This window comes from Suncus etruscus, chromosome 4 (assembly GCF_024139225.1).
Source record: "Suncus etruscus isolate mSunEtr1 chromosome 4, mSunEtr1.pri.cur, whole genome shotgun sequence".
NCBI lineage: Eukaryota > Metazoa > Chordata > Mammalia > Eulipotyphla > Soricidae > Suncus > Suncus etruscus.
Window position 1 is genome coordinate 7,313,460 of NC_064851.1, and position 11,560 is coordinate 7,325,019.

Genomic DNA, 11,560 nt, shown 5'->3' on the forward strand with positions numbered 1-11,560 from the left:
AAACCAAAAATAGAAAAGAAAAGGCAGTGCTGTTTCTTCCTGTGGAAAGCTGCATGCTCCATCCATCCACCACCAGTTTGACAGGGCTCCTTAATTCACTCTTACAGAATTTTTTTATACCAAACAGCATTTTTAAAACAGACATCTGTCTCCTTCATAAGACAAAGCAAAGACAAAGCCTCTGACTGGAAACAAGGTAATGTCAATCCTGTGGTCTTCAGACATTAATTTGCACTTTAACTCATAATTGGACAGTGCATTCAGGAAGTGATGTAAACACTCGCTAACGAACTTCAGGAACTACTATAAGCAGGCATGACTGCCCTATGTTGTTTATTAGGTAAGATTTTACAAACGTGGGACTGGAGTGATATAGCATAGTGGTGAGTTCACCTGTTTTGCACATGGCTGACCTGAGTTTGATCCTTGGCAACCTATATGGTTCCCTCAACACCACCAGGAGTGATTCCTGACAGCCCTGGAGTATTGGCATGCGTGGCCCAGAAACAAAAATTTTTTACACATGTTAACAGTAATTGAGCTGGAGTATTTTGCATCTTCTCCAAGCTGCACTGAGCTACTAATAGTGTGGTAGAACTTGTTTTATATTTGTTTTGTTTTTGGCTACATCACTCCTACTGGGTTCGGGGTGGGCTATGTGCAAGGCAAGTGCCTTACCCACTTTAGGATCACTCCAACTGTTGTATTGAGCTTTAAACATTCTCTCAAACATCTATCTCAGATTCAACTATGAAGGACTCTAGATCACAATGGTTTCAATAAAATAATTTTAAAAATATATTCTCAAACACCAAGTTCTCACTTCACTTCCACTTCCAAAGCACATTCTCATTTCATGCATGTGCTATGAATTTTATGTCCGAGTGACTCATGCAAGTCTGCTGACCGGAAAGTGAATTCCTTCGGCACAACCTCAACCGGTTTGCTCCAGTCTGTGGCTCTTCTCAAAGCTATTGAAATATAGAGGAGATGGCTGAAGTGCTGTAAGCCCATCCTTGATCAGCACAGCTGTAGTTTCCTGCCATAGATCCACGCAGGGAACTATCCTGGGCCTAGAATGCAATTAATTGCTTTCTTTCCTTTTTTTTTTTAAATAAAAAATAATACAACTTTATTTGTATACTGTGCAGGCTTAATTGTTTTCTTTCTGTGGCCATAAGGCTCAGGAAAAAAAATGCAATTAATTGGGATCAGAGGGATAGCACAGCAAGAAGGGCATTTTGTTTCCCTTGCACGGGGCCTATCGGGTCTGGATCCCCAGTATCCCAGAAGGTTCCCGACCCCATCAGGAGTGATTCCTGAGCACAGAGCCAGGAGTAACCAACCCCTGAGCACAGCCAGGTGTGGAACACCCTCCTCCCATTACAATTAACTTGTCCACACTTCACAGAGTGGATGCGTTCTTGAGCCCACGTCATGGTCTGAACAAATGTCCCTTAAACATTGGTCCGGTGTGTAGGGCAGTGGGGGTGCTATCCCCTTGTTGATATAATAAAGCTACTCAGGAAAATAAAGTGAAGTGGGGAGGAGGGAGATTTGGGACATCGGTGATGGGAATGTTGCACCGGTGAAGGGGGGTGTTCTTTACATGACTGAAACCCAACTACAATCATATTTGTAATCAAGGTGTTTAGAGATATTAATTAAAAATATGAATAATTTTATAAAAAATGTTATAAAGCAGCTACTCGGGACCTGCATGTTAAGAAAAAGGGTGTCAGTGAGCCTCTGACCTCCTCATCGACCCCTTCCTGCCCCCCACCACACACACACACACCTGCACTGTCCCTTGGGCTAAATAAAGTGGCTCCTAGCGCTGCGGCTCCCGGGACTCACCCGCCCCGTCTCGACGACTTCCGGACTACAACTCCCGGCATGCCCCGCGGCCATCCCTCACGCTCACCCGGACGCGCATGCGCCGTGAGCGCCGCCGAGCTCTGACTCCCGGGGCTTGGAGCTGCGAAGCCGCCGAGCCCGACGCTCGAACCGGGGCGCGGGGAGGCCGGACCCCGCCACCAGCACGCTCCACGGCCCGCCAGGTAGGCGCGGGGAAGGAGGGCCTTCGGGGCGCGGTTGCGAGGGGTCGGCGCTCCCTCACGCCCCTCAGTGGCGTGGGTGGGGAAACTGAGGCACGAGCTGGTTCCCCCCTCCCCCCGGTGGGGAGGACACCCGGGGTTGGACCCCGATCCCACCTGCTGCTTTCTGGGGGGGCTTGAAGGGGTGGCCGGTGACGCCTGAGGTGGTTTTGGGGGGGTCATTTTATTGATCTAATTTTAATTTATTTTATTTATTTTAATTTATTTTATTTTATTTATTTTATTTTTAATTTATTTTATTTTATTTATTTTCAGCCACCAATGGCCCGAGGGTGCGTGTTCTAAGGCTTCTTGGGGGGCCTTTGGCAGCTGTTTTCTGAGGTGTCATGAAATATTTTTCTATTGGGACCCTGATCTCTGGGCCAATTGAAGTTTCTAATCCAACGTTTCTGCATTTTATTTTATTTCCCCCCCTTTTGAAAATCATTTTCAGCGTCGACCATCGTTCCCCCATGAAGTTTTTTGGGATGGCTGTGCTTCCCTCCCCCTTTCTTCGCCTCTGCTGTTTCACAGATTTCTCTTCTCCAAGGTTATAATGCAAGGGATTCTTAATATTTTAGGGTTCAGGACAAAGTGGGGGGTCCAGATGCCTGTCGTCCTCTAAATACAGCTGGAAGTTAGCTGGGGTTCCCCCCTCCCCAAAACTAAAAAGGGGGAGAAGGAGCTTTATTAGTCCTCACTGAGCCCAGCCTCTCCATACCGGTGCCACCTCAGCCTGCCTAGACACCCCTTTTTCAGTCTGGGGAGGGGAGACCGTTTCCGATCCAGGGCTACAGGTGGCCCGAACCCTCAGGTGACCTCAGCACTGACAGCAGCTGTGAGCAGGAAGGAGCCTTTGGAGTCCAAAGATGGTGCCTAACTTGTGGATTTGAGAATTTGTCCGATTGACAAAAAGTCAGGAAACTGTAGTAGTAGAAGTAGTAGGACCTCAAAGAGGTTAAAGTGAAATAAATAGTAAGGAGGGGATTCTGGAAAGATTCATCTTTGGGTGTGGGAGAGAGAGCTCAAAGGGCTGGGGCAGGAACAAGGTTCCTTAAACGATGCTGGGAACGCAACCCCCCCCCAAAAAAAAAACAAAACACCCAAAAGTGTCATTTATCACCCTGTTGGGACCTCCTTAGAAGCTTAGAAACTTAAGGTTCTGCCCTATTTCTGTTACCAGTTTTTCTCCTCCTAGTTCTCAATGGCTGTCTTGGCAGGGACCCAGAATCTGGCTCATGCGATCATTTCACATCACTTTCATCTGTTTATCCTCCACACTGTCTGTGCCTCATCTGGTGACGTCAGTAATTTTCCACAGCAGCCATTCATGAGCTCACGCAGACTGTCACAAGGAAGTAGAGTAGCACAGATGGTCAGATGCCCAGAAGAAATAAGGCTCCTGTGTTGTTGTCATCACACATTCAACACAAACAGACAGGAAATGCAGACTAAGGTCTATTAGGGCTGGAGGGATCATGATAGGAACCAGCATCTGCACGAACTAAACAAGTCACCAGCCATGTTTTTAATGTTTGCCGAGTGCATGCCGTTCCCATTTCACATGTGTTCGGAAATTAAATAATTTACTTACTTGGTTGACATGGCAAGACCATTCCAGACACCCCTGTTCATGCTGCCATTCACTGGACTCTCAATCTTGGAGAAACTCAAAGCCTCCTGTAATCATAGTTTAGACTACCACCGTTTGTCCACATTTCTAGACATAGCTAGTGTTAGCAGACTCTGCCATTCTCCTCCATTGACTCCTTCATTCATGAAAATAATATGGAAATAGTTATCCCGAGCTCCATTCAGACTTTATTTTTGTTTTGGAGGGATGGTATGGGGGCCATACCAGCAATGTAGTATTTGGGGGTGGTGCACCAACACCATGCAGTTGTCAGACCCGTGAGTTAAGCCTTCTGCATGCCAAGTGTTGCTCTAGTCCTTTGAGCTATCTCCCCGCAGGACATGTAGTGAATACCTACTGTATGCACCCTCTTTAGATTTATAGAAACTGGCATGTGTCTTCCCACCGACAGAGCAGAGGAATTTCTTGCATGTCAGTGTGTGACTTGAGAGTTGGGAGTAGGAACACTTGACAAAGAAAATGACATTGTACTGCCAACAGAAAGAAACTCTGAGTTGTTCCAGCCAGAGGTAGCAGGACTGTATGGACTTTCAGAAGTAGCTGCATGGCTTGCTGAGAGATAATATAGTCAAAAGAAGAATGAGGGGCTTCCTCTGGCTCTGTGCTCAGGAATCACTCCTGGTGGTGCTCAAGGGACTTTACAGTACCAAGAATCAGACTGGGGTTGAGTGTGCAACACAAGCGCATTAATCCTTGCACTATCTCTCCAGCTCCTGGAATCTTTAGGTAGCTATGTCCTCTGAAATGAAATTGAGGACTGGAGAGATTGTAGGGTGTCTGCCTTGCACGAGGCTGACCTGACCAACCAGGGTTCAATCCCTGGTCCCCCCAGACACCATCAGGAGTAATTCCTGAGCATTGCAAGATGTGTACCAAAAAGAAATGAGATTGAAAGCCCCAATTCAGTTGTCAAACATCTTATTCTTGTCAAGGGCCTGATTTTTAGAGCTAAGATTATTTTTTAACCAAATAATATGACTGTTTGCCTACTTCTCTAGATATATAGTTAGCTTAGCTAACATTCTAAAGAGATAAAGCAACAGATCGTTTCCTCCTTCTTGTGTTTGAGTTTCATTTGTAAATATCCTTCATTTGTGTGACTTGAGGATGGGGTTAAAGTCCAAGTACCACTCCACTTTTTTTTTTTTTTTTATAACTTTTGACATTAGTAAAGTAATTGGGAGCACCTTCAGTGAATGAAGTTGAGGCCTACTCTACCACCTGAAGTGTTTTGAAGTTACTTCCCGGTGCCTCGTTTTCCTCAGTGCTAGAGCTGGGAATATCACTTAGTTACCATCACACATGATCACAGCTAATATTTATTGATTCTCACTATATACTTTGGACATTTCTGAGATTTTACTTATGTTAACTCAGTCTTCACCATCACCACATGTCTTCCCAGTCTTATGTCAATTTAGGTGAAGAAATGATCTCAGAGTGGTAAGAAATTATTCAAGGACACACAAGTAAGTGTTGGATCAGGCTCTGAACTTGGGATCAGCATGCAGATTTTGTGCTCTTTCAGTGCAGAGGTTGTTTTGAAGATCAGAATAATCTGTGCAAAGTTACAGGCATACAGTACCACAGTTAGCTTTGAGTTTATTCATGAAGCATCTCATATGTTTTTCCTGTTGGATGTCATCAGAAATGATGACAATGAAAGGTGACCATCACCATCGTAGGAACAGAGACATAAGCTGGGTCACTTGCACAAGGCCCTGCAGAAAATCTGGCAGCAGTACCCTATACCCTAGCTTGGTCCCTCCTTCCTACCTGGATTCTTAAGGCATCACTTAGTGGACCCGTGTTGTTTGGCTGCCTGACATCCATTTTCAGTCCTTCTGGAAATTGCAGTTCGGTTTTGTTTGTGGGTAAACAGTTCTTCCCAAGTAGGTATTGGGTGTGAGCTAGGTCAGCCAGTAGATGATAGACAAATTGGTGTGCACTTCTTTAAACTTGAGTCTGAAGTGGATTGAGGTGAATGAGGTGAAAAACAGTTGGATTTCCTTTGTTGTCGCCAATAATGTGTGTGTGTGTGTGTGTGTGTGTGTGTGTGTGTGTGTGTGTGTGTGTGTGTGTAAGCTGCCACCGCCAGTGGTAGGTACTAAGAGATTAATCCTGGTGGTGTTCGAAGACCATATAGGGTGCCATCTGATAGCCCTTTCTCTGGCTCCAGGGATGATGAAGATGATGATGAAGATGATGATGATGATTATGATTGTTTGGCTTCTAGTCCAAACCCAGCAGTGCTTAGAGTTTACTCCTGGGAATTAGAGGGACTATATGGGATACTGGGGATCGAACCTTGTATATATATATGGCAAGGCTCTACCTATTGTACTGTCACTCTGGTCCTGGGTTAATTCTTTCTTGGGTTTTGGGTCATACTCAGTGGTGCTCAGAGGTTACATCTGGCTCTTCGCTCAGGAGTTACTCCTGGCAGTGCTTAGGAAAGCATATGGGATACTGGGGATCAAACCTGGTCATCCCTGTGCAAGGCAATAGCCCTACAACACTGTATTATCAATCTAGTCTTCCTGGATTAATTTCTTTTGGGGGGGGGCTTCACATCTGGCAGCACTCAGGGGTTACTCCTGGCTCTACGCTCAGAAATGGCTCCTAGCAGGCTCAGGGAACCATATGGGATGCTGGGATTGGAACCACTGTCCCACTGCATGCAAGGCAAATGCCCCACCTCAGTGATATCTCTCTGGCCCCAGGGATTAATTTTTTTTTTGTTTTTCAGGCCACACCCGTTTGATGCTCAGGAGTTACTCCTGGCTAAGCGCTCAGAAATTGCCCCTGGCTTGGGGGGACCATATGGGACACTGGGGGATTGAACTGTGGTCGCCATCTTTCCTTGTCTAGCGCTTGCAAGGCAGACACCTTACCTCTAGCACCACCTCACTGGCCCCAGGGATTAATTTCCTAAGTAGATGCTTAGAGCTTCTCCTTCAAGGCCTGTTTCTTCATCTATCCTCATCCAATGCCCTCCCTGGTAACCTTCCAGTACATTCCTATCTTGCAGTGATTTTTTTTTTTTTTTTGATTTTGGGTCACACCCGGCAGTGCTCTGGGGTTACTCCTGGCTCTATGCTCAGAAATCACTCCTGGCAGGCTCAGGAGACCCTATGAAATATCGGGATTAGAACCACCGACCTTCTGCGTGAAAGGCAAACACTTTACCTCCATGCTATCTCTCCGGCCCCATCTTGCAGTAATTTTAAGGTACCCAAAATTCTTAACACAAGGTCTTATTATAGAGAGAGAAGATGAAATAACTGGTTAACTTTTACTGGCAAAGAGAAATCTCAAAGAATACTTTTGATGTTTATCTAAAATCTGAGGCTGGGAACCAGAAAGATAGCGCAGGGTAAGGTACATGCCTTTTTTGCAGCCTACCCAGGTAATATGGCCACACCATCTGTGGTACCCTGAGCATCACCAGATGTGACCTACAAACAAAAACAAACAAAAGAAACCAGGCAGAGATATAATAAAATGGGTAAGGCACATGCTTTGCATACAGCTGACCCAGGTTCCATCCTCACTACTGCAATTTGGTGTGCTCCCAGCCTTGCCTAGATTATTCCCTGAGCTTAGAATCAATAGTAATCAGTTCCCTAAGCAACTCTGCAATATTCAGACCCCTCACCTCTAGGTCTTTGTTCAGACTTCAGGTCTCAGGAAGCCTTTCCTGGCCATCTGATATAAAATAGCATTTTCAGAGGCTGGAGCATAGCGGGTAGAGTTTGCCCAGCATCCTCTAGGGTCCCCTGATCCCCCCAGGAGTAATTTCTGAGCAGAGCCAGGAGTAACCCTAGAGCGCTGCTGGGTGAGGCCCCAAAAGAAAACAACAAAAAAGGCACTTTGAGACTGGAGTGGTAACTCAAATCACTGAGTGCCTGTTTTGCACGTAGGAGTCCTGGCTTCCATCTTCAGTACCACAGGGTCCCCTGAACACCACCAGATTACCACCCAAGCAGTGTCCTGTGAAGCGTAACTTTCCTCCCCTACCACCCCTCTAGCATTTTGGGGTCAGGAAGGTCAAAAGGCTGGAGCATATGCTTTGCAAATGGGAGGCCCCAAGTTTGATTCCAGGATCCCTATGGTTCCCTGACCATAGGCCACCAGGTGTGGCCCTAAAGCAAATAGCATTTCCCTGAAACTGCCAGTCCCTTTTCCTGCTTTGTATTATGCTATCGCCCTTATTTGTCATTTGCCATACTATATAATTTCATTGTCCTTTTTTTTAATTCTTTGAAAGTCACACCCAGCAGTGCAGTGAGGCTCCTCCCATCTTACTGCTTGGAGCTCATTCTTGGCATTACTCAGGGGACCATGCAGAGCCACAAATGGACCCCAGGCCACCTGCATGCAAAGAATGTGCTCCAAACCTTTGAACTATTATTTTGGCCCTTATATATTTATTTATTTTGGGTTTGGGCCACACTCAGTGGTGCTTAGGGCTTCCTCCTGGCTCTGCATTCAAAGATCCCTTCAGACGGACTTGAGGGACCAGGGATAGAACCCTGGTCAACTGTGTGCAAGGCAAGAAAAACCTTGTACTATCACTCTAGCAATGACCCCTATTTATTTATTTAGATTTTTTTTTTTTGCCACACCGAGCAATACTCTGGGCTACTCCTGAGTTTGCACCCAGAAATTACTCTGGGTGGAGTTCAGGGATATTGAGGATCAAACCTGGATTGGCTGAGGAGGCAAATACCCTACCCTCTGTATTGGTCACTCTAACCCCTTTATATTTACTTATTTTAATCATTTGTTTCTCTTCTACAATTGAGGGTTTTTTTTGAAAAGTGGGTTTTTTTTTTATCTGCTATTTTTATTAACTTTAAAGTGCTTGGCTAGTAGGCACTCAGTAGATAATGGTTGAATCAGTCAATATTTCCCAGCCCCCCAGTCACCACCACTGTGACTGTCTCCTTTGTATCCCAGGAACACAGACAGCTCACTGTGTGCCCAATGATGTTTTCCTGAGTCTGAAGTGTTAGACTCAATGTTCGCCAAGGTAAGTGACACTGCCTGCCCCACCCCAGGGTCTAAGTACCCTCGAACACATACCCAGCTGCTATTGGTGGGAGTTTTCTGCTTATTTAAGGTGTATTTCCAGGGGAAAGAGTACATCTAGTAGCATGCTTGCTTTGCATACATTCAACCCAGGCTAGATCTCTGGCACCACATCTGGTTCCCTGAATACCTCGTCACAGGGTGTGACAAAACATCCCCAAAAGAAAGTAGATTCCTAGGAGATACTGTATTTCTTATATTTTCTATTTTAAAAAAAGTTGGGGGCCACACCCAGCATTGCTCATGGCTGACTCCTGGCTCTATGCCCAAGAATCACTTTTTGTTTGTCTGTCTGTTTGTTTGTTTGTTTGTTTTGGGACACACCCGGCAGTGCTCAGGGGATACTCCTGGCTCTATGCTCAGAAATCACTCCTAGCGGGCTCGGGGGACTATATGGGATGCCGGGATTCGAACCACCATCCTTCTGCATGCAAGGCAAATGCCTTACTCCATGCTATCTCTCCGGCTCCAAGAATCACTCTTGGTAGGCTCAGGAGACCATATGGGGTGCTGGGGATCAAACTAAGGTTAGCTACATGCAAGGAAAGTGTCTTACCCATTGTACAATTGCTGCTACACTGTGACTATTCCTGAAAGAGGGTGTTAGGCCACATGCATTCAGGACCTCTGTTCTAGCATTGTTATTTCTTGGATTGTTGGGACAATTGTTAGTCTGAGATCATGCCCTGCATAAGGACTAGAGTCATTCATGACAAAATTAGAGTCACTGGCCCTCAGTTTGTTTCTTTGTTCAACTTTGGTGGCCCTAAGACATTTTATCTTGGGCCATTTCAGACCCTCAAGGCCACGTACATATTCAACCCTGCGAGTTACAACTCTGTCTCCTTCATGCAGCCTTTTCACATCATCCTATACTTCTCTGCTCACTTACTTCAGCTCTGACACTATTTGTGTTTCTGTCAATGTTGGTGGCTTGCCACTGTCTGTCTGTGTCTTATATATTTGCCTGCTCAGTGAAATTGTATTCCCACCAGTTGTACCCACATGAAATCCAGTTTGGTACAGCATTAAAATGCACTGACTGTGGGCTGGAGCGATAGCACAGTAGTAGGGTGTTTGCCTTGCGTGCGGCTGACCATGGATCTGGGTTTGGTTCCTGGCATCCCATGTGGTCCCCCAAGCCTGCAAGGAACAATTTCTGAGCGCAGATTTGGGAGTGAACCCTGAGCGTCCCTGGGTATGGCCCAAAAGCAAAAAATAACAAACAAAAAAAAGCCACTGACTGGATATATACCGCACAGTTGCTAGCATTTCCTTTTATGCCGTCTGTATAAGTACACAGCACATTAAACACTCTTCTCCGCACTAGCCAAAATTTTACTTTATTTTTATAGTTTTGGGGTCACACCTGGAGATGCTCAGGAATTATTACTATTGGGTCTGCCCTCAGGAATCACTCCTAGCAGCGCAGGGAACTACATAGGATGCTAGGAGTTGAACCTGGGTCTGACACATGCAAGGCAAGTGCCCTAACCGCTGTACTAGCTCTCTAAACTTAGAAATGAAACTTTTTTTATTAATTTATTCATAGTCAAATTCATAGCTCTTCTGCAATGAAGTATTTATAACCACAGAAAACATTAGTGGATTTGGGTGAGTGACTTCGATAAGTGTTTTGAAGTTTATTATTATTTTGGTTGTTTTTTCTTTTAACCATATCTAGTGCTGCTCAGGGGTTCTTCCTGGCTCAGAATTCACTCCTGGCAGGCTTGAGGGATCCTCTGGGATGCAGGGATCGAACCCAAGTCGCCCACATGCAGGGCAAATGTCCTACCTATTGTGCTGTTGCTCCAGCCCTTTGGTGTTTATTCTTGCTTTTTGTTTGTTTGTTTGATTTTGGTTTTTGGGCCACACCCAGTGGCGCTCAGGGTTTACTTCTGACTCTGCGCTCAGAAATTGCTCCTGGCAGGCTCGGGAGACCATATGGGATGCTGGGAATGAATCGACCCCAGATCCATTTCCGGTTGGCCACATGCAAGGGAAATGCTCTACCGCTGTGCTATCTCTCCGGCTCCAATTTTTGTTTTAAGAATCAAAAATAAGTTGAAAATGTTATAAATAGTAATAAATTATGAAAGTGAATTACATTTTATTTTATAAGTATATACTTTATAAGTCTTGTATAAGACTTTCATAAGTCTTTTTTTTTGTTTTTGTTTTTGTTTTTGTTTTTTTGTTTTTTTTTTGGGCCACACCCAGTGACGCTCAGGGGTTACTCCTGGCTATGCGCTCAGAAGTCGCTCCTGGCTTGGGGGACCATATGGGACGCCGGGGGATCGAACCGCGGTCCGTCTCCTAGGCTAGCGCAGGTAAGGCAGGCACCTTACCTCGAGCGCCACCGCCCGGCCCCATCATAAGTCTTATAGGTGCCAAATACAATGTATTTAATGAAGTTTTTATATTCTCCAAAAGTTGTTTCAACTTTTTTTTTTTTTTTTTTTTTTGTTACACCCGACAGTGTTCAGGGGTTTCTTCTGGCTCTGCGCTCAGAAATCGCTCCTGGCAGGCTCGGGAGACCATATGGGATGCTGGGATTCGAAACACTGACCTTCTGCATGCAAGGCAAATGCCCTACCTGCATGCTATCTCTCTGGCCCTTTGGCTGCATCTTATTTTTGACTTTGGGCCATAGCCTGAGGTGCCCATGGATTGCTCCTAGTGGACTTAGGGAACCATATGAGGTATGAGGGATCAT